Below are 15,565 nucleotides of genomic sequence, written 5' to 3'. Positions count from 1 at the left end.
AAAAACAGCAGGACCATGGCCCTCCAGGACCGGATTTGCCCACCCCTGCTCTAGAGTGACGTGAGTTTAGCGTTCAGCCGAGCCAAAGTGGAGCCGCCAGGTGTGGTGCCATTCGAGGCATGCATGTGGCGCCGTGGCTTAGTTGGTTAAAGCGCCTGTCTAGTAAACAGGAGATCCTGGGTTCGAATCCCAGCGGTGCCTTTTGTTGCTATAAGAAACAGATTTGTTGAGCTGATCCTTTGTCTTGATTTTGTGGAGCAATAGAGAGCGTGCTGTGGCATTCAAAGGTTGCATGCCCAGCCAAAGACAAGTGTTAGAGTGCTTTGAGTTGTCCAGATGCTGTTGTATAACTGGCTCTTATAACATTGCTGAAAATTAAAAACACACAAGTTTCATTTTTATTTTTATTCATGACAGTGGGTCTCTGATGCAGGAAGCTTTTCATTTCTTTAATACTTTGCCTCTAATATGGGTAGGGACTACTGTTTGATATACATTGTGAAAGGTATTGCTGCAATGATGTCATAATGTTAAAACGAGCCTTAAAAAACTCTCATCTACTTCTGTTATGTTCCTATAAACATTAATATATGCAACACATTACTCCAACCCCTCTCCTGCCCGGTTAAAAACAGAGGCAGCAAAAGTGTCATTAACAGGAGGTAACCCTAGTCACCTATTTATAGGCATTTGACACCAGTTGCTTTAATGTTCCAGAAAAAACATTCAAAGGGGACCCTCCAGTGGCCCGCAATCGGATGTGGGTCACACCCCTGGGAGGTGGAATTTTTACCACTGAACCACCGATGTGTTGTGGTAGGTGTTTTGGAGCCTCAAAATTCAAGCAAAGAGATCAACACAAGCCCTTCTGGGTTTTAAGAAAATATTCATAGGATGTGGGAAAATATCATATTTAATTCCAGTCAGTTATATCCTGTACTTCAAAAAAAGCCACATGCCACATTGAGCACTGGGCAGTAACAAGTGTCCAACACATATGCAGCACCAAGTAAGCAGTGCTCATTCAGTGTCATTCTGGCCTCTGTTGAAACATCCATGTCAAAGGTCAGTTTTCAGTAAAAGGATTTTTGTCTTGCATTGGCCGGGAGTCAGACCCAGGTCATCCACATGGCAGGCAAAAATTCTACCACTGAACCACCACGCGTTCAGCTGAGAAATTCACATGGCCTAACAAGATTTCTGCGCTTGACAGTGTACGTCTTAACTTGGACGTCTTCAGATCTAAGCAATGTTGACATGAATTTGCTTTCCAGAGACCAGAGTGATACTGAGCAAGCACTGATAACTTGATGCTGTATATATGACAGACACTCGCATCTGATTGTTGGTCAGTGCAGTCCACTGCTTTGTAAGTGACCCAGAGCTCAAAAGAACAATTCGGGAATTAAAAGAACACTTCCCGTGTTAAAGAGCAAGAAGTTTCTTATTGGAATTGAGCAAGATACCTCTCCATACCTAACTAATCTTTTTTTCTGGAATTCACAGAATGACTTGCATTGATAAGATCAACTTGATTTTAGGTTCAGATACCCCTGTACACTGTGCTCCATACACGAACACCAAAGCACATTGGTGGTTCAGTGGTAGAGTACCTGGCAGTGTGTGGTGCTTCATGTCATCTGCCTATGCATGGGTTTTGAGTTCACCACAAAATGAAAAAATGTTTCATGGGTAGAATTTGTACCTGCCACACAAAGACCCATATGATATCATTACTGAACAGTTTGTATATAAATTATGTATCATTGTCACTATCCGTGGTGATATTGGGTGGGTGGGTGGGCTAACAAGTGGATTATACCCATCAGTAGTTTACACTGCAGCAACAGCAGCATTACGTCCGAGATACCAAGTTACAGCAAGGCCAATATATACCATGTTATAGCAAGTGCTCTACAACAACACCATAGAGAGGTACCCACAAGAATGGCCTGATGCAAACAAACTCTGTATCTGGGAGTACGGTTGCAAAGCTGAAACTTACAGGAATTCATGGTCCAAGCAGTGTCTCCTCAAAAAAGCAAGCATGGGAAACAGAAAAGCGAATTCTTAGCTACACTTATCGCTAGCCAGTCCTTTCGTTAAAACCAAGTTACAAAACTTATGATTTTGTCGTTTGTCTTTTTGTGTTATTTGAACGTCGTTTAGACGATGTGTCCCCAGTCTCTTCACTTCCAATTTTTCCACCAACGACATCGAAGAAAATGGATGTGAAAGTAAATAATCCACCTTGTTCATGCTAACGCCCACCATTGCCACAGTCGCTCACTTCTTTCTCCCCACTCTCATACATACAGGTGCTACATTAGCACCTCACTGTATGTACCATCTGTACATTCGCTGTCATTGTTCAAAAGTAAATGGGCTGAGGGCTGAATTAATTTAGCCCAAATGATCAGCAAATGAAGGGGGCGTGGCATGACACCTGTCACTCACTTTACTCTACGAAGATGAATGGTAGCTGATGCTACTGTGTTTGGGCTGTAAAAAATAAGCCCATTTGGATATATCCTGTGTTTTTCTTGTGACTGTTTGGTGCTGTTGCTGCTCTAGGTTCCACCAAAATGTAAAACAATCTTTTATAAGGTTTTTTAACAATAATTTTCTCATCTTTATTGTAAAAGATAGGGAGGGCTTAGCCCTGCTACCCCATTTATACCAGCCGTCCCTGGTCACTATAAATAACATTGAGCTAATTTGGTTCTGAACATGGGCATTATACTGAATGAGCTCAGTTTACTTGGTGGAAGAATTCCCACCCACTTGCTCCAGATGCCTATTATTCACCATGATTGCTGCATATTGCTTTGTGTGATGGGGAGAGATATTTGATTATGTAATCTAATTTTCAATTGTGTCGTAATTTGCTTTTTGGGAACCAGTTATTGAACTCTTTCAGTTTGTAAGGACATCACAGATGTGTGTTCTAGATAAATGAAAGGGCATCAGAAGCGCATGGGGGAATGAAACCGGCCGGCTTTTGTTGGAGAGTGCGAGGAGTTGGGAGAGCACACAGTTTATATAGTATACTGTCACACCTGAAGTAAACTAGACAAATTTTTCGATAGAATTTGATGTCCATCTTTGTTTTTGTGGGCAGGTATTTACGGCCTATGAAAATTGGCCGCATTTCACGGCGTGAACAGCACAGCACCTCCAGACCCGTGCACTCTTTGCCCAGGGAAAGTGTATGTTGGAATTTTATAGGGACAGGAAGTTGAGGATGATTGATTAAATGGGAATGACTACAGTACACTGATTTTGTAGACTGATTGTGATTTTCTTCTTTATCTCAGTGCCTTACCCTGGTGCCAAGTGCAAGACCCAAACACAGAAAGCAAGGCAAAAGTAATGCAGTTAAAGTGATTCTTTTAATGGGTGAACCAGGGCAGAGGTATCCAAGGGAGTCCGGCAAAAATCAGGCAGAGGCAGAGGTCAAAACCCGAAAGCAGAGATATCCAGTATCAAATCCAGAGAAAACAGCAGGCAGAATCTTAGTCCAAAAACAGAGGTTCAGCAACAGGGAACAATCCAAGAAAACATACAGAGCTTACTACAAGGCTTGATCAGGAATTGTATGACAGGTAACAACTCAAGACTGAGCAAAGAACTGAAGAAAACAAGAGGCTTAAATAGACAGACAGAACAAGACACAGGTGAAAACAATACATCAATAATGAACTAAACAGGCACAAAACAAAGACTGAAGACACCACGGGGGTATTTCAGAAAGCAGGTTTGGTGAAAACTCAGAGTTAGTTAACTTAGAGAAAGTAGTAAACCTCCTAATAGAAGAGCCCTATGGCTTTGTTTTGCTAGGAGAATGAAGCCACAGGACTCTTCTATTAGGAGGTTTACTACTTACTCTAAGTCAACTAACCCTGAGTTTTCACTAAACCTGCTTTCTGAAATACCCCCCACATGTCCAAAAAAAAAAAGAATGACACTTTCCAAATACATGACATTCACTCTATTTCACTTGCATGAGTATGTGGAGGTATGGAGCACCAGCCAACACAACAAAACACACACCAAAAAACCTGTATGAATGGCTGGCACAAGGCAAGTTAAAATGGCACAGCTAAATCAGTACACCTCTTAGAACTAACCTGAGCATCTACAATGGAAAAACAGCACACGGTAAACATGATGAGAGCACCAAAACAACAACTTGGTTTTTATCATCGAGTTGTGCGCAAGGTGAACACACAATCCAATCAAACCATAGAACAGAATCAGGTTTACTGGTTAAGTATGTTAAAACACACAAGGAATTTGGTTCCGGCTGTTGGTGTCTGTCTAGCAATACAGACAATATGCAGACAATGTACATATTATTTACAGACAATACACAATGTACAAGCAATAAACAGATTATATACAAGACAAACGATATACATACAGTGTGTGTGGTAGTGCATACAACAGTAATGTGCATCACGTATGGGAATGAAATTATGATGTATGAGTATTTGTACAATATGGTATTTGTAGGTGTGAAGCAGGGTGTAATAACTGTCTGAAAAAACATGGGTAGCTATAGCATAGCAGATGATACTGGTCAGCTATTTATGAGGGTGATGGCATAAGGAAAGAAACTGTCTGCTCCTGTGTCTGGTAGTTTTAGTATACAGGGTTCTGTAGCTCCTGCCGGAGGGGAGTATCAGTGCTGACTGTCTGTACACCAGGGGTGACTTCCCCCAGCCTCACATGCTGTTTCCTGCCTTTCAGGAAGCTGGTGATCCATTGACAGATGGCAGGGGATACAGTGAGTTGTGAGAGTTTGGAGGAGAGGAATGATGGTGTTGAACGCCGGGCTGAAGTCCACAAATAGGATCCCTGTGTAGGGGTTGCCAGGCCCGTAGACCATACTACCCATAGTTCCCTGCTTGACCTCATGGGTAATCTGAACCCATCTTCTCAGCTTTCACTATAACGGTATTGGATACAGCAATGAAACCAGATGCCAGATACAGTGATGACACAATTTCACCTTGATTCCCTCTCTGGAAGGGACCCTCCCCAGCCTAAAGAGACACCGTTTCTCTGCAGAAGAAAAGAACAAAAAAACAATGAAGCAGGATATTTGTACCGAACTTCCGGGCAAGGTTTTAATGTACTTTCTCTCGTGCAGTTGCGACTTTAACTTCACTGGTTAAATATACTGTAAACCACGCAGTATTCGACGGAAGAAAAGGCAACCGGATCCCTTTTAATTTCTTAAAACACCGACAAACTAAATCAAGAACCCTTGAAGATCATCTGACAAGCGATGGAGCCCCGAAGATCTTAAAGTGTCAAGGAAAAGAACTTCTCCCTAGACCTGCGCATCTTACTGCTCATCAGGCCACCAAAGACGCATCTTCGGTTGCTGCGCAAGAGTGATTCAGAGAAAGGCTGGCATCTGGGCACACTTTAGTCTTAATGTTGTATATAGTTCACGTGAAGAAAGTGTCGTTAATTTAATTCTTTTGTGATTTAAATGTACACACTGTATTTCATGCACAATTCGATTTTTGGCCGCTTGTTATTATCTTTTGTTTGCGACTTCTGAAGTATAGATCTGGCATGCTTTCTTTCTCTCTCTCTAACTCCCTTTGTCTGCTCACACACTTCAACTTTCACTCTTCTGTGCGCCTGCGTAGTGCCTCTCTCCCTCGCCCCTCCTTCTCTTTTCAGTGTGCAGCTGGGCATATGCCCACATACATGCACATTCTCCCACACACACACGCACGCATCTCCACTCTTACACTCATTCGGTCGTACACTGAATACTTCTGTAGTTTGTGATGTCTTGCAGGCCTCTCAACACTGATGCAGGGTCGCTGGCTGAAAACCTGTTTTTCAGCTTTTCAGTGTAGCTTTTTTTCACCACTGATTTCCTTTATCAGTGAGTTTCTGGCCTGCTTGTACAGGGCTCTATCCCCACTTCTGTAGGCATTCTCTTTGGCCTGAAAAAGTTGTCTTAAGGCTGATTTATACTTCTGCGTGGCGCTATGCGGAGCCTATGCTGTAGCCTACACAAGTGGCCTATGTCGTTGTGAGCATTTATACTTGTGTGTTGGTGTGTCTGCGTCGCTCTGTAATTACATTGCCAAAACGCTAGTCTGCAGTGGGGTTTCTATGCCACTGTGTTGATTTTCTTTGTGAATTACAAACAATGGCAAGACTTGTGCGTTGCTGTGTCTGCGTTGCTCTGTAAATACATTGCCAAAACGCAAGTTTGCAGTGGGGTTTCTATGCCACTGTGTTTGTGCATTACAAACAATGGCGAGAACAATGTTAAATAAAAAGTCGTAATTCAGTCTTTGCATAGCAATATCTGTAAAACAACTTTTGCGTTCAAAAGAAGGACTACTTTCTAAATTTTAAGTAGTTGTTTTGGAGACAAACAAACGGAGCTCCCAAAATAACGAGCGCTCAGTTCGCCATTTTGCTGAAAATTTTCAAACGCAACTGAAACAAAGTGGATCATATTGGAGTTGGAACTAAAAAATGTTGAACAGCGGTTACCTTTACTGGAATTACTGCAACACAGAAAAGAGAGAAGACATCGGAGGAGATGGTGTGAACCAGTGAACCGATTGAGGCAGGAGGAGGGTGATGCTACCAAGCAGAGCAGTCACAGTTGTTGCGGTCTGATTCGACACGCGTCGCCGCGATGCATAGTTACATTTCTGGGGAGGTGCACGTCAGGCTACGGCGTACGCTACGCATAGATTTGACACAGAAGTATAAATTGGCCTTTAGTCTGGCTGTGAACCATCACTTCTTATTGTTGTACGTGCAGAAGGTCTTGGTTGGCAAACGCATGTTTTCACAAAAGCTGATGTAAGTCAGTTCGTCCAGGTTGCCAGTTGCTGCTTAAAAAACACTCCAATCGGTGCAGTCAAAACAGTGTTGCAGTTTCTTCTTTGTCTCACTTTTTACTTTCTTCACTGTTTTAACAACAGGTTTTGCAAATTTTAGTTTCTGCCTGTAGGTTGGAATGAGATGAACCAAGCAGTGATCAGAGTGCCCCACAGCTGCCTGGGGAACAGAGCAATATGCACCTTTAAGAATTGCGTAGCAGTGGACCAGTGTGTTATTATCCCTGATGGGACAATTGATATGCTATCTATATTTTGGTAGTTCGTGGTTTAATTTTGCTCTGTTAAAGTCCCAAAGGATTATGAAAAGTGAGTGCATATATTTTTGTTCCAAACCACATGCTCGGTGTAGTCCAAGAGGAGCAGAGGGAGAATAAGACCAATCTTCTGCGCCTAAACAGCAACGACACTTTAAAAAAAAAAGAAAATGCAGGAATATTACAAACTATACCATAAACACACACACAAAGCCATATGAAAAAATACTATAGTGTACTATAGTACGTACTACAGTAAACTGCAGTTTACTATAGAATACTGTAGTATACTGTGGGATTTGTGGTAAGTTACTATATGCTGTGGTATACTACAGTATACTGTAGTAGGTACTATAGTAAGTTACTATACATTGTGGTATACTACAGTAGATACCACAGTAATTTCCTATACATTGTGGTATTCTGTACTAGAGTCTAGTAAGTTACTGTACATTGTGGTATACTTTAGTAGAGACTGCATTATGTTACTATACATTGTGATATACTGTAGTAGATATAATAATAAGTTAATATGCATCGTGGTATACTGTAGTATATTGCATTCTAGAAAATGGCAGTGTAAGTTACTATGTATACATTAATAAATATAATGAAAATACTACAAAATGCACTACACAATTACAGCAAACATGTCACTTTTAATGTAGTATACTATAGTACAATATCTATAGTATACTTTAGTATAATAATTACAGTATACTATAGTATACTAGAGTAAAACAGCTGTAGTATGATTAAAAAACAACAGTATTTACTATAGTAAAATGGAGGGTATACCACAGTGTATTTACTATAGTACACTATAGTATTTTTTCATATGGGAAGAATTGCAGAGTACAGTATTGCAATCCTATAATCAATGGACAACTCCACCGCAGTTCACCATGCCCGGTGCCCAGAACAGTAGTTTCGGGGGAAAAAAAAAAAAAAATTAAGAAATACGAGACGGATACACAAGAAAACATAAGAAAGGGGAAAAACAATGGGAGAGAAAACACAAGCAAGGCTGGATAACAGAAAGGGATGAGAGGAAAAACAGTGGAAAGGAAAAACAGTGTAGTCCAATATACTGCACAGGCCTTGACCCACTGAACCATGCATCTGGCCATACATCACTCATCCCAACAGGCTGAACAGCTGTCAGTGGAGCTCAGCCAACCAGTTCAAATTCTTCACACCATGCAAATCAGCTTTTCCTGGCATCAAGTTTATGGCATCTCCTGGCCCATGTACTCTTCGCCCATGGAATGTGTATATTTTATGAGGGTATAACTTTGTAGAGCTTGGACGATTGATAATGGGAATCACTACAGTACACTGATGTTTTTATATACTGATTATGTTTTTCTTGTTGATCTCTTTTAGTGCTCTCATTGCTGCTGTTGCTTTAGCTTTGGACACCCCTGTACAATGTGCCTTTCCCTCATCTAAGATCTTTGCTGTGAAATGCTCAATCGAGACAGTGTTGTGTCTTTGAATTTCAAAAACTGACTGCGCATGTGTTGAACTGTGGTGCTGATATTTGAATTTTTCTCTGAAACTGAGATATCATAATTTATGAATTCTGAAGATTTAAAACTGTTCCTGTGCTTGACAGCATGCGTCTCAGCTTGACCTGGCCAAATGTCTTTGAGATTCTGCTTTGAAATCTGGGTAAATTTGACATGAATTTGCTTCAGCAAAGGCCAGAATGATATTGAACGAGCGCCTCTTATTTGGTGCTGCTATTTCTGCCTCCTGTGCTCGACACTCATATCTGACTGATGCTCAGTGTGATGCGTTGCTTTGTACATGGCTCGGAGTTCACGAAAATAACCTGTAAATTAATGGAATACCTCCTCTGTTCAACCACAGGATGCTACCGGTTGGAACTGAATATGATATCCTTCCACACCTGACAAATCTCTTTCTTAAAAACACAGAGGGGCATGCGTTAATGAGCTTAGCTTGATTTTTATGCATTTGGAGGTTACTTGGAACCTTAAAAATGGGACTCGGCTAAACAATTGACCTAACCGACATCTGTGCTGCAGGGGAAACAATTGAAGGGTGTGGAATATTGTAATTTTCCCATTCCAGTCAATAATATCTTGTCTTAAAGAAAACAAGCAAATTTTCCATTCCTTGACACTTTTGACCGAGAACAGAGATGCCTAACAAAACCAAGTTAAGACATGTGCTATGGAGCATTTACAAGCAGGACAAATTCTTCACGGGATCCAAATGCCTTTATGCCTTGCCAGTCTGCATTGGTCAGGAATCCAGATTGTTGATGTTATGGGGCTGTGCATCCACTGCGATTGGGTTTTCTTCTATACATATTTGGAATGGAGGGTAGGCAACATAACTTCACAATTATTGCATTAGAAAGCAGAAACATACTTGTCAGTCCGATTTCTAAAGCCCAAAGACGCATTCATGGTCGAGAGGTAGAGGTTTGAGAGGTTTGAATAATACCGCGGCACTATGCTGCTGCAGTTACGTGGTGCTAAGCGAATTCAAAACAACTGAATTTAATTATGCGTGAACTCTTCTATGCAGACTAACTATTATAGCATTGACATGTGTATTTTGTCAACTGGCCAAAAGTAGTAAAAATTTTTAAGGTACTACTGCACCTTGATTTGTGGATTGGTGGTTCAGTAGCAGAATTCTCACCTGCCACTCGGGAGTTCCGGGTCTGATTTGCGTCCAGCGCAACAGCGTAGTCTTTTTCCCTTTTTACTGAAAAATGCCTCTTACTGTTTAAAAGCATTCCAGCATTCGACAGCACGTCTTCTCCTCGAAATCTTGGTAATACTGACATGAAACTGTTAACCAAATGTCTTCTCCTTTACATCTGGGTAATACTGACATGAAACTGTTAACCAAATGTCTTCTCCTTTACATCTGGGTAATACTGACATGAAACTGTTAACCAAACGTCTTCTCCTTTACATCTGGGTAATACTGACATGAAATTGCGGACAGACTGAAGGAGCTCTCTTGGCCCGCTGCCACATGTGTTGAACACTTGAAATTATATGCATTTAAATACTGTTGTCAGCGTAACTCATAGCATCGATTCCACTGTCTTTAACTTTTTCCACACTTCAAAAGCACTTTTATTTGAGCGTGGACACGTACATCCCACTGACTGGTCTTGCCCTTGACTGGATCTCAATCAGTCACTCACTCTTTTCCAAAACCGCTTATCCTCTCTTCAGCGCTTGATTGGTGCAAGGGTGATTCTTCAGCTATGGTACATTTTGTGTACCTGGAAAAATTAAGAAAAACAAACAAACCAAAAACATTTCTACATTTTAATTTTTGTCACACATACTTCCACCAAGAGGAAAAAGTAAATAATAGCTGAGTCATTAATTCTACTATATAATAAGAGGCCTGTTATGTATGGTTTATGGTTTTGTTTTACAGAGACGTCATTATCTGTATCTATTCAGCCAACAAAATGATCTGTCTCTGTATCTGTACTATAGTATGCCGGACAGTATGCCGGAAGTGGGCGTGGTTTATACCGGAAGTCACATACAACAGGCAAATGTAGTTGTTTTTTGTAACCTAATATTCATTGGCAATGCAAGTTTTGTGCCTAAAAAGCATCAAGTTGATTTAATATTGGCAAATAATTAATCAGGAAATATCTTGCCACACCCTCATACTGTACTTTTCATCTCTCTTGCTCTCTCTTTTTTGTATTTTTATTTTTTACTATCTAACTAAGTTTTTAACTAACCAAGTTCGCTGGGGAAATGTAAATTACTATTTTACAACAGTAATTTGCACTGACTCAGTGGGGGCGACCACAGTATATAGCGATCGCTTTTCAATGTGTAATAAATGAAATGACTTTCGACTGGGTTTTTTTAATGCAGGAAATTAACACATACAGCTAAAATCTACAGTTAAGCTTCATTTTCATGTATAGTATAATGTCTAATACAAATTAGACAGTAACGCCTATTGTAATGAAATATATTATGTATTGTAATATTCATTCACATTTTCTTGTATTTTTGATAAAATGAATCCTTTTCCCTTGGATTCACTGTCATTTCCACCCCACTGTAAAAGATAGAACCCTGGGATCATGTTTTAAGGTTTGTATAGTCGGTAACCATAGCAACAGCCACTCAACAAGGGAACACATGGCTGGACAAAAGAGTAACCTCCATAGGGGGTAATAAAAAGAGAAAAAATCTAGGTAAATATGAGTTAAATTGAAAGTATGTTTGTTGGGTCTCAATTCCAAACACCTCATACTTCATATTAATGTTAAAAAACAACTGGACCAGTTTCATTTATATTGTATATTTTGTGTATATGCTAACTCTAAAACTGACATTAACAGGGTAACATATGGGATTTTAAAAGAAATATGACAAAATGTCATTTCCACAACAGGAAATGATGATTTCCTCTTAATGTTAGAATGAAATATATATTATTTAACAAAATCATCACAGCCACTATCAGGATGTGTTTCTACACAAAATAAAGAAATAAACCATAGCAATGTATTTTTAGACCAAAAAATTAGTTAGATTCTTGTTTCTTCCAGGGACACAAAATGTACCATAGTTGAATAATCACTTGCAAATTTCATCATGCAGCAGATTTCAGTAAAATATTTTCCCCATATCTCATACAAGATGGGTCTCAAAGTTCTCTTGTTTTTCTTGTGAAATCCTCCACCAGCCCAGGAACCACATGTAGTTTGAATTTTCAGACACTGTAGGGCAGCAGAGCAATGAGAACAGTACAAAAATATAGAGCCACAGTCTAGAGTCTCAAACGTTTCATTGTTTACAACAAAACGTATAACTGAATCGGATTTAAACATAGATGTATTATGTCTTAACATCTCATACATGCTGGCTCTCAATTTTCTTTTTTAGTTCCTTGAAATCCTCCAACTGCCCTTGAGCTACATGTAGTTCTGATTTGAGAGCAGCACAACAGTGAGAACAATAGCAAAAAATAGAGCCTCAAACATTTCATTGTTTTCAACAGTGTGCATGACAATACAACAGTTGAATGAATTTACATTTTACCATTACAGTTTACGTTAAATGCAGATTCCTAATTTCCCTCAGGATCAGTAAAGTATCTAAACAAATTTACAAATGCTTGCTCAAAATGTGATCGCTCTAAAATTTCTCGTGCATTATAATTATGTCCATATAAACATTTTGCATTTTCTAATGCATTCAGTCTAGGGCAGGACCAGTTCGCCAAACATGCATCTGCACGCTGTAATAAAAATACTTATGAAGTGTGGAACAAGTAAAAGGCAGTGCAGTCAGCACTAAAGGTTATGCTGACAAGAAAATTTAAATGCATATAATTTTAATGAAGACTTGTGTTTTATACTGACATTAATATGTCTGTAATATTACACTGGGAAAACTAAACTTGTTTCATGTGTACTGAGAACAAGAGATAGATCTGTGAGCAACGGATCCAACAGAAAGTTTACTGCAGCATCGACAACACTTACTTTATCAGTTATGCAGCTATAAACTGGAAGGACATGACCTTCCGATAGGATAGAGGACATGTGTTAACGTGGCAAGTTGGAGAGTTGCGAGCCACAGCAGCAGATCAAGACAACAGCTTTCTCATCGCAACCTCAGCCAAGTCAGCCTGAGTCAGCCATTCCTCAGTGGCACGAAGGCCGTGAGAGTGGGGACATGTGATTCTCCACAGACAGAGCAAAACTGGGATTTGAACCCAGGATCTCCTGTTTACTAGACAGGCGCCTTTACCAACTAAGCCACAGCGCCATGTGGGTGAACAGGGCCACACTGCCCTGGTGGACTTCTGATAGCTGTGAACTCTAATGGGTATCTCGATATAAACTTTTTGCATTTACCAATGCGTCCAGTAGATGACAAAAGTAAATCATGTCTTATAATGTTGTATATCATAACAAGTATTTACTAGATCCATATAGTACGCCTCATTGGTTGGGATTGGGACCTTGCCCTTTGTTAGGAAGGTAGAAATTCCACCCTTGAAAGATATGTTCACTTTCTAACGGGCAGATTAAATGTGGCAACAAGTAGGTTAGCAAAATTAAAAACAAAGGCAACCACTTTAACCACGTCTTTAACAGAAGATAACTTTGGCAGCTCATACATATACAGTTTACACTAGTTCTGTTAATGCTCGAGGAGAGCATTTTAAGGGGGCAGAAGGCAGAAATATGCAGCACTAAGTAAGCAGCACATGTTCAGTATCTCAATAAGTGTCAGTATTGTGAAGGACTTGCATGTATGCATTGTGGGGTTGACAGAAATGCACCACAAGACTACAGCACAACTGGTTTTAAAATTGAAAAATTATGCTTTTCAATAAAAATGAAATTATGGTAGAAGGAAACCAGTTTTCCACTAAAATATGCAGAGAAAAAAAATCAATCGCAGGAGATGCACGGCCCCATAATATCAACTGTTTGAATTCCTGGATTGTAAAGGACAGGGGCTCCTTTAAGTGAGTTTTCATTCCCTGTCCATGTGAAAGCTATGCAGATGATCAGCCAATCAGAGAGCAGTGGACCACAGTAAGACGCAACGGGAAGAAAACAAGTTAGAGATGGCTGCAGATGGTGATAGAGAGGAACTATCGCAAACACCCGCAAATTGGTCAAGTCTAACCTCAAATGCACAGTACAGCTGTGCATTTGATGTACCCTGTCTCCCTGTGTTCTGACGGACACTCCATGGCGACAGCCAATCGCCACCCTTGAACCAGCACACACCTTCACCCACATGGCCAGCAGACTGGCAGGGCATAAAGGCATTTTAATCACATGGAGAACTGGTTTTGTTTGTAAATGTTTGATAGCACATGGCCCAACTTAGTTTATTGAATTGAAAGAAATGCTTGCTTTCTTTAAGACAAGATATCCCACTGTTGAGTGGCTGGAGATGCTATAGACTTCTCACCGCGAAATGCAGCTGATTTTCATAGACTTGAAATAGCTGCCCAGAAAAACAATGATGGAGATCAAATTATATTGAAAAAAGCATCTGGTCAAAGTTCTGTCTTTAACAGAACATAACCTTATTTACCCATGCATTGACGCCAGTTGTTTCAATGACCGCACTTTGAGAAATGGCACAACTTGCAACACACAAAGCAAGAGCCAGTGGGAATGTTTTGTAGACCCCTAACTCTAGGTCTCTCTAACTCCTTTCTTCACCTGGGCGAAATGCTAAACAGTTGCGATGCTGGTGGGACTTGAACCCACAACCTTTGAATGGCTTCACCAATTAGCTAGAAGTGCAATGCGCTATCCATTGCGCCACAGAGCCCCATGCATGCCTGCGGACTACAGGGGGTTTTATTCTGATACAGCTACCAAAAGGCATTGACCTGAATGTAAAGGCTCCATCAGTGCCAAACTGACACAAAAGGAGTTAAACACAAAGGCAGGAGCACTGGAGCACGGTAGGCCTTTCTGCTTCTCTGTGTGGAATAGGAGTGCACATAACCCTGGACTGACCTTGTTGTCAAGCTTTAATAATACACGGGGAAACTAAACTAAACTTCTGCTAAGGATCGAAGACGTGCTGAAGTATGAATGTGCCAAACTCAAGAGACGCTATCTGCTGTCGAGCATGTGAATCACTGTTTATGAGTGGGTCCAAGTCTTCACCAGGCACATATACAATGATGCATTGGTTGGGATTTATGACCCTACCCTTTGTGTGGTACATACAAATTCTTGAAACATATGTTGGCTTTCTAGCAGGCTGTTGGTTGACAATTAGACTAAACATGGCAAAAAGCAGGTTTGCGACATTAAAAATAAAGGCAACTACAGTGGCTTTAACAGAGGGTAACCTTGGTCACTAATGTTCAGACAGTTGACACCATTTGTTTTAATGCTTCAGGAGATCTTCTAATGGGCACAAACTGCACTGACCTGGGAACCAGACCAGAGCGAAAAGTTGAGTAAGAGTGCTAGTTCTCTGTTTTATAACTGTGCTCATGGCCACTGAAAAACAGGGTATGCCCAGTCAAGGGGGTGTAACGTCCCAGTTTCGAGAGCCTTGTAGCTATCCAGTCAAAGTCCATCATATTGGTCAGAGTTAGTAACGGCCCTTTGGTTTCTCAATTGATGTTGAGCATTAAGCAGTTGCATTAGAATATTCTGGAAATTGTTTAACTGTCAGACAGAACTCTCACTTCAGGCACTTCCCAAAACTGTTTAAATGTAAAGTGTGAGCATGGCCGCCCAATGACAAAAGTGTTTAATTTTTGGAGCAGGGTGGGGGCTATGGGGGAGGAATATAACCATACTACTGGAGAATTCCATGCTGTTATTACACTTTATTTTTACATTTTATTCCTTTTGTTTGGAAAAAGCCAGCATTTACTTGTCCAAAT

At 40.5% G+C, this 15,565-nt stretch overlaps 2 non-coding genes across 2 annotated transcripts; one reads left to right on the top strand and one right to left on the bottom strand.

Moving 5' to 3' along the window:
* The first annotated feature begins 127 nt into the window (after positions 1–127).
* On the top strand, positions 128–201 carry trnat-agu (transfer RNA threonine (anticodon AGU)). The gene has a single exon. It is a non-coding gene; the product is annotated as a tRNA-Thr (tRNA).
* Positions 202–12,880: 12,679 nt separating this feature from the next.
* trnat-agu (transfer RNA threonine (anticodon AGU)) lies at positions 12,881–12,954 on the bottom strand. Its single transcript has one exon. It is a non-coding gene; the product is annotated as a tRNA-Thr (tRNA).
* Between the last annotated feature and the right edge of the window lie 2,611 nt (positions 12,955–15,565).

This window comes from Chanos chanos, chromosome 1 (assembly GCF_902362185.1).
Source record: "Chanos chanos chromosome 1, fChaCha1.1, whole genome shotgun sequence".
NCBI classification, from domain to species: domain Eukaryota; kingdom Metazoa; phylum Chordata; class Actinopteri; order Gonorynchiformes; family Chanidae; genus Chanos; species Chanos chanos.
Note: the sequence above shows the minus strand (reverse complement) of the source record. Positions and strands in the feature narration are given on the sequence as shown.